Source organism: Alosa alosa, chromosome 12 (genome assembly GCF_017589495.1).
Source record: "Alosa alosa isolate M-15738 ecotype Scorff River chromosome 12, AALO_Geno_1.1, whole genome shotgun sequence".
Classification (NCBI taxonomy): Eukaryota; Metazoa; Chordata; class Actinopteri; order Clupeiformes; family Clupeidae; genus Alosa; species Alosa alosa.
Window position 1 is genome coordinate 11545793 of NC_063200.1, and position 14791 is coordinate 11560583.

General features: G+C 45.1%; 1 protein-coding gene across 2 annotated transcripts in view; it reads left to right on the forward strand.

The window, feature by feature from the left end:
* Positions 1-798: 798 nt before the first annotated feature.
* The window catches only part of ptbp3 (polypyrimidine tract binding protein 3), a 77259-nt gene continuing 63266 nt past the window's right edge, over positions 799-14791 (forward strand). For both annotated transcript variants that reach the window (XM_048258323.1, XM_048258325.1), the window contains exon 1: positions 799-1008. The gene's annotated coding sequence lies outside the window, so the exon portion shown is untranslated. The remainder of the gene's footprint in view (positions 1009-14791) is intronic.

Consider the following 14791-nt stretch of genomic DNA (forward strand, 5'->3'; position numbering starts at 1 on the left):
TAGGGACTTGAATGGGCATGCCTACTCAAAGCACGTTGCCAATTTATAACATGACTATGTAAACATAGCCTACAGGCCTAATTTTCAAAAAGTTACATATCATTGATGCACATGTGTTAACGATGCTACTTTTTTAACAATCATATCAAATTTCCGGTTTAATCCGGTATTGATTTATTTACACATGTCATATTTCTCTGATCAAGTTAAGAAACACACATTGTTGTAGATCAGGTTTGACGAGAGCAACAAGTTTGCACACGGCACTGAACATCTAAACCTAACATTCTCTGATACTGCAAATAACATTGTAATAACGTAGGCCTACAGGTGAGTTTCGTGTACTAGTAGCCTTTAGCCTAGTTGTGTGCTCATTCAAAACTAGGCTACCTGTAACAACTGCTTGCATACAGGCTTGGCCTATCACGTTTTTATTCGCCTACACAGCATGCAGCTGATTCACCGATTCATATTCTGAAAATCACAGACCAGTCAAGGCAATGCAATAACTCAGACCCCATTGTGTTTTGAGTGTCCATAATAGCTATCCAGACGAATCCCTTTGGTTTGTTAATTATTACTAGCCTATAACTTCATTAAATTATAATTTCAGCATATGGGCTACAGCTGTGATACATTAAGTCATACAGTTCTAACATAGCCTAATTAGTGGATCTAAATACTGTTTTGATATTTTATATGAGTTGCGCCTTTGAACACGTGGTTGAACACATCCAGTGCCGACGCAAATCTCATTTTACGTTTTGCAATTCTTCAAAGGTGTGTCTTTCTGGTAGGGGAGGCCATTTTGTATGGTGAGGCGTCTGTACATGCCTGTGTAGCCTACTGTGTTTCACGTCAGGAGCAGGAAGTGTGCCTTTGTGCTTATGAGAGTGAAATTGTGCTGGAGACTCGAGCTGTTGTAACAACACCCAAACCGTTTTCTTCATTTTCCTGAGCCAACATTATCGTTTCAGTCCGCCACCGTTTCCTCTGTGCAATGGATGGGTATGTGACTTATTTTATTTGAACACTTTTGTTAGCCTCTTAAACGCATGTCGTGTAGCTGATTAACATTAGACATGTTGGAGGTTTGAAGTGTGCTTATTATGGGGGGCGAGGGGGGGGGTTAATAATGGCTCATCATGAAACAGAATGAACAGCAGTGGAGAGCTACACTTCATCTTGTGTTTTGACGCTGCTCGCTTTTGAGATTCGAAAGAACCTTGTTTTATTTAAATGAAAATAGTCGCAATTTCGTTATTCAAGGCCAGTATTTATACCTTTTAAAAACATGCGCAGATTTTCATTTTGCAGGATCTGTTCTGGCTGAGGATGAATGTTTGCAATTAAAGTTGGATCAAGGAAGTGATTCTAGAAAGACATTTTGAAGTCACTATTGTAGGACTTCATTATTATTAATGCAGCAAAAGTATACTCCTTATGTATTCGAATGAATGAGTTACCAGTTATAGACAGTAATGGGCAATTTAAAGGATAACGTTACCTTCTTGTGCTGCCATTTTAAGATCATTAAGGGGCGTTTCTATTAAAACATATTGCTCACGAAAAGAATGCTTGCAAAAAGCCTAAGCCTGTGGAACCATAGTTATTTCAACAAAGAAGTAGCGTACAGCATGAACTTACATAGTACACTTCGCGTACCACGATTCATTTTCTCAATTGTTAGATTTATCGTACGATTGTGGGACTAGATCATTGTTTACAACTCGTGTGCGTGGGAAGTGTGGAGGGGTGGTGGGCGGGGGCTGCTTCAGTTAGCACATGAGAGAGGCCGCCGACAAGTAAATTCAAATGTTTTATCGCTTTTCATTATCGACCGAGATAAGTTGACAGAGCTTCCTGAATGTGTTGGTCTGTAGAAGTCTTTGCAAGCATTGTTGAAAGTGCATGTAATGGCGCAGATCGTCGAGTTAAAGGTGAAGGGAAGGCTGGAAGGACCGAAAACATGCAGCCCCGATGACAAATCAGAGTAGTTTTGTATGAAGTTGAACATGCTACTAAATATGCCAGCAACACATCAATGTTTACAGAGGGTGATCGGGAGATTTTTTCCCTGGAAGATCTATATTATCAAACACGAATAATGTGACACGCTGGTGTTACAGAACAAAAGACGGTGTGGCAGCCCCCTTTGCCTTGGTCCATCGCTGCCCTTTTCATTTGTCCACGTTGGGGGGTACATGTTGTATATGTCAACACATAGGCTCCATACGTAGGCCTATCTTGGTAGTCTAAATTGTGCAACACATAATAAGCAAGGCGTAATTGAGCTTGAGAAGGAGTGTGAGCAGGGAAAAAGCCTTAGATGTGCGAGGCTGTGCCCCAGGGGATTTCCATGGCAGCCAACCTCACATGGACAAGGGCTAGAGACTGTGGTATGTGTAGTAATCAGCTTTGGGAAGAATTAGCTTTGTTTTCATTCCTTGCGATGCATTTAATTAAGCTACATTCAACTGTAACTTCAAGGTAGTCACATCAGTTCTGGGGTGGCTGGAGAGAATAAATTAGACCACTGTAACACAGAAGACTGTACTGTAACATGGGGGAGGAACTGCAAGCTTCCCAATTATTGCAATTTATAGAATATTAGGTCTTGACTGAGATGTTTTTTTCTTTCTAGAGGATAAAAATAACAACGAAGAGAGGCATATTTAGTCATGTGGAGGAGTTTCACATAACACATAATTTAAGCTAAATCAACTTTATTTATAATATTATATGTATACACTAGTACATTTTCTTAAGAAAACCATCAATCACTGCATCCTAGCATACTCAGGGTCTGTCAAGTTCCCTGGCCTTTTGGGTGCATCAATTCCAGATATTATTTCATTCCACAGTTACATGTGATCATCAGTGTTACAGACTAGATGACAGGAAACCAAATGATGACACGAAGTGACATCATAACCTGTCTCCTATATGAATTACAGTGTAATAACCTACAAATCACTACCTTAATTACCGGTGCATTTCAGAGTTTGTGTAGAAAGACAATGTTCATTGGTCTATACACAACATGCATACCGTTTCCCTCAAAAAGAAGCCATCGGGGAGAAACATTCAGGTGGAGACCAAGATAATGTGTGTGTTCAAATATTCTTCTGCTGTCCTGCCCATACAATGTGCATGGTTTACCATCAGCCATATTGATCATAGCTGCCAAATGTCATGAATTTTCCAAAGGTCTTTTATGCGGTGACCATAACCTTGGGTCGGATTTCCAAGACAATGCCTGCCTATCAGCCTAACGCAACAGAACCCTGGGTAAAATTTGACCTGTGTTTGAGCAGTCGAGCCATTGGCCAGACTGACGTGAACTTGCTCAACCAGTCGGAGGGAGGCTCAAAGCTTAGCCAGGGGTGAGTGGGTCATATCACATGTTTGGTGAAGGATTTGGGAGAATTCACCAATGGTGAAGGAATTGGGAGAATTGTGGTGACACAAACACACCAGGCAACAATTGTCTCGCAGTCGTTATCCGTAAATGCTCAACAGCGATCATGTGTCATCATTCATCATTAAACCTTGCCATTCATTTGGCATATACTGTTCTCGCCTTGCTCTGAATGCTGTGGACACAATAGATGTCCAACAAACACTCTAGCCAACTCTAGAACCAACTGCATGAATTAGACATGAACCTGCACCAACAGCATTGCTGAGATGTAGAATCCTGATACTACTTAACTTGTTTCAAAATGTTTTTCATATGTTTTGTGACTGAATGTGACATTTGAACATGCTGTCGAGCAGAACCACAGGCCACAAGGGTGTGTGTGTGTGTGTGTGTGTGTGTGTGTGTGTGTTTCCCTTCCTCAAAATCACCCAGTGTCGAGGCAAGCCTGTAGGTCTCAGTTCTTTGTTTTGTTGAATGATCCTGCACAAAAAAAAAAAGCTTGTCTACACATGTGACTATCAGGAATTCAAAAACGATCACCCACTTCATTATTTATGTTCACAAATGAGAACATGTGGTGTAAAAAGGCAAAACAAAACAGTTAGAGCTAATTTGGTGGGTTTTCTTTTTTAGAGAAGCCTTGCTGTTCTCAAGTCTCATCACACTCCACTGTGCTCTCGTTAATTACATGGCCAAGATTGAGTTTTGTGAAGAGTCTTTTTTATGCCACTTGATGGAAACCCCCCTATAATCTGACTAGAGAGAGGGCAAAATTCATATTCACTATTAGAGACAGAGCTGTGGTTGCTTGCTTGCTGTGCCATATAAAGAGCCGAGGCAGGCCAGTACGCCGTCGATAGAAGAGACAAGAGAGGTGAGCTAACGGGGCTGTGGTCATTCTTAGAGGGATTTTTTCCATCGCAAGGCCACAGGGATTTAGCCTCTAATAAGGGGAGTAGTGCATTTCAGGTTGGGCCGTTCGGAGGCCAGTGGGCTGGGGGCAGTGTGTGTGTGTGTGTCTGTTGTGTGTGTGTTGGAGGGGAGGGGGTGCCTCTGATTTGCTATCGTGTTAGTCCATGAGGAATTACATCATTTCAGTAGACCACTACACACACACACACACATGCACACAGACACACAAACACACACACACACACACACTGACCAACACAACTTCCTCACTTCCTTCATGTCGCCACAACACTTCCTTCTTTGGGAGAGCCTGAGTGTCAGCTTCTTGCCATCTTACATCTGGTGCCAGTTGATGCTGCACCCCCGTCTGCACGGTAGTGGCAGCGTGGCATGACTCGACTCCTCTTTCTCTCTGTCTGCCCGCGGGGCCAGCCAGTCACCGTGTGGAGGCTGCTTTGAAGTCAACTCGACTTGTACTCAAATGTGTCTTCTTTCACAGATAGAGACATGTTGGAATATGTAGCATTGCTATGTGTTGACTAGGCTGGTTGTTGGCATCGCTGCAAATTGCAGTAGATGTGAAGATTTTGCCAAATGCAATTTGTTTGTTTTTTTCCCATCTGGATCATAATGATTGACTACATTTCAAAGGCGGCATAGCTTGATTCAAATTTAAATGTCATAATATGAATGTGCTCAAAAACGTAACTTCATATTCACATCTTCAGTGGCTTTAAGCTAGTCTTACTGAATAGCCTGGGTAGTATTACACAGATACTCCCCTTCTGAAGTTTCACAGAGTCTGGGCGTTTAACCAATCCGACTCAGGGCTCCAAGAAACCGAAGTCAGGGATTGGCCCTCTGGGATGTCAGTCAGCTGCTGGGCAGAGCTAGAAGAAAGATGGGAGTTTGATGGGGAGAGTGGTTTGTCCCTAAAACTCTTTGCAGCAGTAGATTTGTTTGCATATTGTACTGTAATTGAACCTGTAACCTCAATCATTGGAGCCTAGCAATAAAGCTAAAGCTGACATGTGGTTGTGGCCATCAACAGCACGCCATCACTTCAGCTGTTGGGTATTGAGGTTTACACATGGCACAGCACTATAATAGCTTGCCACCATCATACATACAACCTTGAAGACAGGCTTTGAATAATGCCTTCTGGACCAGATCATTGGTCAGGGTTCTGTAGAAGTCAGTCATGGGAGCTTGGCTATCCAGAACTCTGGTTCGGACTCAGAGAAATGCTGCTTTGGTACTGTTGTGAGTGCAGAGCGACTAATTTAGTCCTTCGCCTCTTGCATACTGGGGCTATTGTAAGATGTCTGTCATCATCTGACTCTGAGTAACTTAGCTCGATAGAAATAGCCATCCTGGGAGGACCTGGTGTTATGTCCTCACCCCTCACAACACACCTCGACACAACTTTTGGCTTGTGTGTTTGGAACTTTCCTCAAAGGGCCTATTGTCAACATGAAAAGGACAATAACTAAGCTAGTTCTTCATTAGGCAAGTCAATCCCTGTTTGCTTATTTGAAAGAAGGGGAGTGTTAAAGTGTTATCGTTAGCCTTATTTAGGCTATGCTGTAGGCCCATAACTTTTCAACAGGTCTGCGCCTGCCGCACCCTTTGAGGAGTGAGTTTTTGCAGAATGTTATATAGTGCTATCTAGAATTTACTGTCATGGTAACGATCGCTTCAGTTCATTATTGCGTCGTCAAATGGAACCTTCAGTTGAAAACATCCTAGTCGCGTTGTGATCATGCACTGGAATGGATCTGGTCCTAGTCTGCGCCAGATCTGGCCCAGGCCAGGGTCATATGGATGTCTGTGTCATTCAGCCTGTGTAAAGGCAAAATGGCCTTTGCTCTCCACTGCCAAGAAAAATGTGAGTTTTATTTTTTGTGAAGAGAATGTTTACATTCTTTGTAATAATTGACCCCCACTCTTATGTAATGTGATTGTGCTTGCATTAAGTAAGGGGGACCAATATGAATTTTGAAGGCACATGTACCCTTTCCAAGGGTAACTCTGCTAGGGTCTCAGAGAGAAAGGAAATGCATGTTTCTTTGTTCAAATCTTATTTTATTAAGGCCCAGGGCAACAAAGAGCAAAACATGTTCATGTGATGTCTGCTCCTCCTCACGCAGCCTGCAGAACTACCAGAGCATTTGGTACAGCAGGAGCAACAGGGCTGAATTCAGGAGAGTGCCTTTATTTTGTTATGAGCAACAAGGCTGAATTCTGGGGAGTGCCTTTATTATGTGCTGTGAAAGTTCTGCTACTTTGTTTGTTTGCCTCTCTGTGGCATTTCTGTTCAATGTCAACTTTGAAAATCTCTCCACCCTGCAAAGAATAAGCAAAGTTCTTGTTCAACAAATGCCATAGAGACCTTTCACAGTATTGTGTTTGTTTTATTATTATACAATTATAAAAAGTGGAATTCTAGAGATGGCTTCTTCTAAATGTTAAATGAGTGATCTCTCATAATATGTTTGCTGCTGTGATTCACCAAAAACAAACAGGGCTTTCTGAAGATTTTGTGGTCATTCTTGGTCCCGAAGAGTTGTGGTTGGTCATTCTTGTTCCTGAAGAGTTGTGGTCGGTCATTCTTGTCCCTGAAGAGCTGTGGTTGGTCATTCTTGGTCCTGAAAAGCTATGGTTGGTCATTCTTGGTCCTGCCTCCTCGCAGCAACAGCTCTGCGATGTTTATCTCTCCCCAAGATCTTGTAATTTGCCCTTTTTGCACTCCAAAAATACCCACAGCCCCTAATTCAGTGTTGGATTCGTAGTCTTGGAATGGCTCCAGCCAGGACTTGGAATTACTGCCTTACTACCATCGTCTCAAAGGTTTATTTCATTTCCTGTGGGCAAAAATATACTCAATTCTTCTGAGATATTTTTTTATTGTAACACACCAATGTTATGCAAGACAAGAGCTTCAATAGCCATGGGAATATGATCTTCTAGGGCTGAACAAAACTCAGCATTCAAAGAAGCCTTATCTATGAGCTTGAGAGAGACAGCTTTCTCAGTACACACCACTTGTGTGCTCCTCATGTGTGTGTATGTGTGTTTGTGTGTGTGTGTGTGTGTGTGTGTGTGTGTGTGTGTGCAAATACACAGTTATCTACTTCTTCTACACCTCATTTTTTATTTCTTCTCAGCCTAATTGTCAGGTCCTTGATCATGGACCATTTGAACCATTCTCTCTCTCTCTCTCTCTCTCTCTCTCTCTCTCTCTCTCTCTCTCTCTCTCTCTTTCTATCTCCCTCTCCCCTCTCTCTCCCCTCTCTCTCCTCTCTCTCTCTCATTTAAAACACCCTAAGCATAAGTCTGGCCAGGAGGTCATGGAGTCAGAGTGTGAGCTTCTCCCTCCCTGCTCCAGATTATCATCCCGCAGTGGGCATCAGGTTGGCAGCAGGATGGAGGGCGGCCGAGACATTAGCTTAAGGCACTCGCCCAGGGAGGGCATGCTTTCAGAGGGAGAGCAGAGCGCACTTTTACTGGCACTGAGAGAGAGAGAAAAAGAGAGAGGGAGAGAGAGAATGGCAAATGAAGGGAGAGAATAGTTTTTTATTGGGAGTGGTGTGGTGGCCTTGCACACATTCCTGTTGATTGGTCTAAGCTGCTCATCCGAATTTTATTTTTTTTGCACATGTTACAAACCAAATAAATGTATTTTAATGACACTTGACATTTCTGTAGTGAGAGTCAATTGAGTAGTCATAACAAAAAAGGGGCACACTTGGATTTCTTTTAGTTCTGTTTGCAGTCGTTGTTGGCACAAGAAACTGCTACGACTGTTTCTTGGTTTCCCCTTTATGTCACTTCCTCCTATAAAGCCCACAAGCCAAGCTTGGAATGTGGAGTGCTGAGCATGTCTGTGAGCATGAGCGAGTCATTTTTAGCCACCTTCCTGTACGCCCCTTTGGGCTTTTTTCGTTGTTGCTGTTGTTGTTGTTGTTCGTTGTGAAAAGAAAGCAACAGTTAGTGGTGGTAGACATGTTTTTCCTGAATACCCCCTCAAATAAGGACCAATGAGGGAGTTTAGAATTTTGTTTTTGAGAATTTTGACTGAGTGCATTTTCTTGTCATTGTGGTCTGGGTACACATATGTACACATCCAATGGAGGTGAGTGGGCCATTTGTAGATGGAAAATACAGTAACCCTTTTCTCCCTCTCTCTCTCTCTCTCTCCCTCCCTCCCCCCTCTCTCTCTCTCTCAGCTTCACACACCCAGTGGTTTTGATCACTGTGAGACAAATATCTGCCCATATATCTCACAGCTTCCCTCTCAGCGTTGCCTCAGCTTAACCCAGTTAGGTGCCATTTTGAGCCCACAGCCGAGAGAGCATATTCCCTGCCCAGTCAACCAGGTGTGATGCCGCCCTTTTAAAACTGCCCAGACGCTGGAGCAGCAGGCTGCCTTTGTTTATTGTGCGTCGTTATTTTTTTATTTATTTTGTTTTATCTCCACTATCCACCGCTTGGCACTGTCGGTGTGTGCATTTCAGTTGCGTTTATTTAGACTACTGCGCAAGGGCATGAGGAAAAGGGAAGGGAGAGCAACCTTTGAGTTCTGTTGTTCACTTCCTCCTTTTAAGAGTGGACCACATGAAGATAGAAAGTCCATATCCTGCCATCGGGGTAGGGGTGGGGGTGGGGTCTGGTGGGGGGTCCCTTATTTCTTTTTGGACTTCAATATTCTCTTTTTGGACTTCCTATTATACATCAAAATGACATCACAGACACAGAACCACTAAATCACTAGTATTTTACTAGCTGTATTTATCATAATTTGCTATTACTCACACACACACACACACACACACACACACGTACGTGCCCCTTTGCTGTAAAAAGCACACATAACACCCAGTCCTACAGCCCTGGGAGACGGCCATTCTGTGTTTAACTAACAACACTGTACTGGCCACTGCCCTCCCACCTCCCGTAGCGCTCGGAATCGGTGTCCAGGCCGCGGGATTAGCAGGAGGGAAACCGGGAGACGTGGATCCAGCAGGTAGGCAGTGCATGGTGAAAAGGGCTTCCTTAAATAGTATTAGTGGCAAATTGCAGGAGAGCTTAAGAGATAGGAGAGAGCCTCAGACATGCAATCTTTTCACTCCCCCTGTCTCTCTTTCTCTCTCTCTCTCTCTCTGTCTCTCTCTCTCTCTCTCTCCTTTCCCTCTTTTTATGTCTACCGTTTCTGCTGTCTTTCTCCTCTCCTCCCCTATCTTCTGGGAGATATTTATGAGTGTTTGGGGATGAAATGGTGTCTTCCACTGCCCAGCAGGAGCAGCACAGCGAGAGAAATATGGCTCTGCCCCACGGCAGAATTCCCTTCACTTCCTACCATTCACTCGCCTCCACACGGAAGCATGTGTTTAAAGATCCCTTCCTACATGGCCGAAAGATACACCGTTGATAACGATGGCTATTTTTTTAAAAAGTGTGAACAACAGCATCACTTCCTGTCCGATGTGCCAGCACGCACCGGAGTGATAAGCAGGCCACTATATGTGCGAGTGAGCCTACGCTCAGAGATGAAGCCTGAAGGGTGATAATGTCAACAACAACGCCTATTGTTATTGAACGCACCCCTTTATTCTGGCCGACCTGTGTTTTTGCTCTGTTCAAGACAAATCATGATGCCATCATGAACTAATCTTGAATCGATCACGATTCAGCGAGACCATCTGTCAGTTGGCCCACGTTATATCAAGGCGAGTAAGACACCTTCTTCAAGTGATTCGTCCCCCAAAACTTGGCTACTGTAAGCAAGTCTAAATCATTTTCAGCTTGGCTGACATACAGGAGATGATTTGGTCATTATGCTTTCCAAGGGAGGGTTTATTTTAAGGGAGGGAGATAAATGTTTTATTTTCGTTCATCACACACAGTTGAGATATTGTTCTTTGGGGGGGAGGGGGAAATCCACAGCACAGATGTTATTCTCAAAGAATATATTGTCACAGATATCAGGGACCATGAAGTTGTTTTGTGGTGATTGGTGGGAAATAGCTAACCACCATCACTTACACGTGGGTGTGTCAGTAAAGCATCCATCTGTTCAGAGTTAATGGGTAAATATCCCCTTTATATAACTTTTTAGTTAGAACGTGGAGCCACCAATTCCTCAGTCGTAGTTTTTCCAGAGGGCCGTGTGTGTGTGTGTGTGTGTGTGTGTGTGTGTGTGTGTGTGTGTGTGTGTGTGTGTGTGTGTGTGTGTGTGTGTGTGTGTGTGAGAGAGGGCCAACAGTCGGGTATACTTGGTTGGATTTGGTTTGTGTTATTTTGGTCTTATGTTTTCAATAGCCCCATGAAGAGAAAATGGAGGTGATATCCAAACACACCCGTTGTGTAATGTGCACACACACACACACTGACGAAATGTAGCCTGCACAACACAAGCATGTAACGTAACCCCAGTGTAAATTACAGGCCTGGATTTAGAGGGGGGAGCCACACCAACCCCTGTGTGCTACACCCTTGCCCCCAATCCACCCCTCCACTCTAGCAGATGCCCCCTCTCCCCCTCTCTGTCCTCCTCAGCTCCCCCTCCAGGCACAGTGTGGCTTAGGAGAACAGATGCTACTCTGTTGATCGTAGTTTTATGTGTGATCCCTCAAACAGACACTCGAATTACAGCCAGCTTTGTGAGCCTCTCGCTGCTCATCTCCACCAATTAAATATTGATGTCATGTGTGGCTACCCCTCTCCTGTCGCTGTCTCTCTCTCTCTCTCTCTCTCTCTCTCTCTCTCTCTCTCTCAAACAAACACACTCTCTCTTCATGTTCTTTCTGTCCCCATCTCCCTCTTTCCTTTTCTCTCTCTCTCTCTCTCTCTCTCTCTCTCTCTCTCTCTCTCTTTCTTTCTCTCTCTCGCCCTCTATCTCTCCCTCGCCCTGTCTCTGCTGATTCCCACGCCCAAAGTCCAGTAAAAGTAACAAGAAAAAAAAGCAGTGAGTGTACACTTGTGTCCAGTGCAAGTCAGCGTAAGTTATTTGGAGGCCTGTTTTGGTGAAGTGTTAATGATTGATCCCAGCAGACAGTCCCCATTCTCCCTTGTGTAACAGGTGGTGGTGGTGGGGTGGAGTGTGGGGGGGGGGGGTGTGGCACTGTTTGTAGCCACTTTTTGTTTTGATAGATTGCAGACAGAGAGAGAGAGAGAGAGAGGGAGAGAGAGTGACTGCACCCTGCAGGAATTTGGGATAGTTAAAAAAAAACTGAGCCAAGGTGAAATCACATGGTGTTGATGCCATTAGATTTGCCCAGGCAGGATCTCTATCTCTATCATTCTTCTCTCTCTCCCCCTCTCTTTCTCTTTCTCCCTCTCTCTCTCTCTCACTCTTTGTCATTGTTTCTGTTTCTGTCTCTCTGCCGAGTCTACTGCTGTCTGAGTTTGGGGGTCCCCTCTGATCTGGTAAGGGGCCCCTGAAGATGCCCCGAAGCAAAAGTGCTCACCACTTCTTCCTGGCCCCTCCCTCCTTCAGGATGTGTCACTTCCAGGGGAGCTGCCCCCTCCCTCCCTCCCCTCTCTCTCTCTCTCTCTCTCTCTCTCTCTCTCTCTCTCTCTGCCCCTCTCTCTCTCACTCTCTCTCACTCTTATGACCATTTCCTTGTAGTGTTCGGTTAATGCTGCAAAGAATGCCACAATCATATGACTATGAAATCCTGTTATGTCTTTTTTTGGCCACTCACACACCCCCTGCCACCACTAAGTTTCCCACAGTACGTTTCTGACCCCCTTCCAATCCACTACAATACTTGTCCAGTCGCAAACTAAACCACTCACTCAGATACTGCCGTGGTCAAACCCAATTTACAAATGAGATATTTGTCTACTTCTGTTGTTGTCCATGCTTCAAATTTCCGTCTTTGGTAGCTCTTTGTATTACAGTGTATGTTATTATGTTTGTCACTAGGCCGTTGTGGTATCTATAAGTACACTGCTCAGCATCGTATCCATTTTGATATCTATATGACATTCTATATCTATTATCTAGCCATACAGTATATCACTGGACCATGTGTGTCTGTGTGCTAAGCATTTGAATGACCATGTACTCCCATGATATTCAGAAAATATCTTGGATAGCAGAAGAGAATCATGCATTTCTATGAAGGTCGCCCTTGAGGGAAATGGCTGCTGTGTGCACAACTAAAATGGTAGACTGAGATTGAACCTGAAGAATGCACAACAACCGGGCTGTGGGTTTGTATTGGTGTTGTCCTGTCCTGTTGTCATTATTTCCCTGTGTTGACCGATGTGGTCGCAGCAGAATCAGTGGCATGGCCTGACCCATCCCAGTCCAGTCTTCTGTAGCAGTCCAGTTCCAGTGCTGCGTGTGTGTGTGCGTGTGCGTGTGTGCGTGTGTGTGTGTGTGTGTGTGTGTGCGTGCGTGTGTGTGTGTGTGTGTTTGTGGTCTCTGTCCAGGCTAATGGCCGTGTTGAGGCTCCCAGACGCGGCGTATTTTGACTGGCCCACATTGTTACCGCTCCTCTGGCATCGGCCCGGCCCATGTTGTGGCTGAGCGGAGCCTCGGATTGGAGCGGGGAGGGGTGTGTGTGTGTGTGTGGGGGGGCGTATTGTTCTCCTACTGTACCGCTGTGCTTCATTCAAAGCCTCCCCCAACACACTCAAACACACAAACCCTCTCTCTCACTCTCTCGCTCTCTCTCTCCCTTTCTGTCTCTCTCCCTCCGCTGTCCGTCTCTGTCACTTTCTTTCTTTTTACCCTCTCTCCACGACTCTTTTGTTCACATCCCTTTCTTTATTCTCGTTTTTTTCTGATCAAGGTTTCTTTCTCTCTACTCTCTCCCTTTTGCCCCACTTTGTGTCTGATGTGTTTAATTCTGTCTGTGTCTCTCTCTCTCTCTCTCTCTCTCTCTCTCTCTCTCTCTCTCCCCCCCCTCCCTCCCTCCCTTTCTCCCTGCCTATTGCCCCCACCGGTTGCTAAACCCCCTGTGTCCCTCATCTGTGTGGAATGATAGCTATGTGGTGGCCACTACAGAACACAGGGACCCCCAGCTCATTTGCCTTTAGGCGACTGACTGTGCAGACACGCCCTTCGTTTCCAAAATGGAGGTCTGATCTGCTGACCGACGGTGTTGTGTGTTTTTGAGAGACTGCTCGTTCTTAAGTGGTTTGATTGTGTGCATGCTGAGACATGCGTTTCTGCAGGGGCTCGTGTGTGTTCACCAACAAGGCCCTGGCGCTGGGTCACATCAGAGAACCATTAGGTAATGATTCGCCTGGAGCCATATGTATTATTGAAACGCTCAGTTATGCTGGTTATGCAACATGGGAGAAGAATGCCTCTCTTCTCTTTCAACCCCCATCTCCCCGAACACTCTTTACCTCTCGTCATCTCTGTACAACTTTAATTAAGTTATTAGAAGTATAACATATATTGTGCATATAGACTGTAGGCTAGGATATGTGTGATGGATGGAGAATATAGTGTATATGTTCGGTGGGTTGTGTTGGCTCGTGCAAGTTGGCTTGGCTTATTTTGATTTAGTTTGTGATTTGTGGCTCTTATGAAACTCAATCCAATGATGTGATCACTCAGCAGAAATACAACCTGCCCTGCTGTAAATCACTACATTTGTAAACAGACAAAATGGCGGAGACATAGTTTGCTTGTTTCCTATGAGGCCAAGTGGTTAGAGGACTACGAATGACAGAAAGGAAACTACACCACCCAGAATTCCTCAATGAGTCAGGGAAAGCAGCAGTCTGAATCAGCAGCTATGAAACCTCAGGAAAAGCCCACAAGTAAATAACACAGAGAAGACATTCAGTCGTAAACTCTCCACCACAGTTCAGTGGTGTGTGTGTGTGCGTGTGTGTGTGTGTGTGTGTGTGTGTGTGTGTGTGTGTGTGTGTGTGTGTGTGTGTGTGTGTGTGTGTGTGCGTGTGTTTGGGGGACATCCCACCCTTGAACAACATGCAAAATCGATGGAGTAGGTTAGTTGGAGCAGTTCGTCCCTAACATTCACTGTAGAGCCCTTGCGTGTGTGTGTGTGTGTGTGTGCGTTCGTGTGTGTGTGCGTTTGTGTGTGAGTGCGTGCGTGCGTGTGTGTTGTGTGAGGGGTATTGTCACACCCCCTTTCTTTCAGATGCTCCATCAGGCGGCCCGTGGCCAGTGGCTAATGAGGTGTCGGCGGCCCCGGCCAGCCCCTCGTTCCGGTCGTTGGGTTTCCTCCCAGACAAAGCCGACCCGAGGCCCACCATCGCACGCGCTGCGCCGCGACCCGGGATCGCATGGCCGTGGGTCCGATCCGAAACTGATTGCAAGGCCGGTCGGTGTCAGTTCAGCCGTCTTCATTACGCTGCTAGAATATTAACGGGAAACGGGACACCTGTCCCGGGCCCTTCCTCCGCCGTAACCCGAGCGACGGAGCTCAGTTCCTCTTTCGGGGCCGCTTTTGTCCGGCCGCTTTA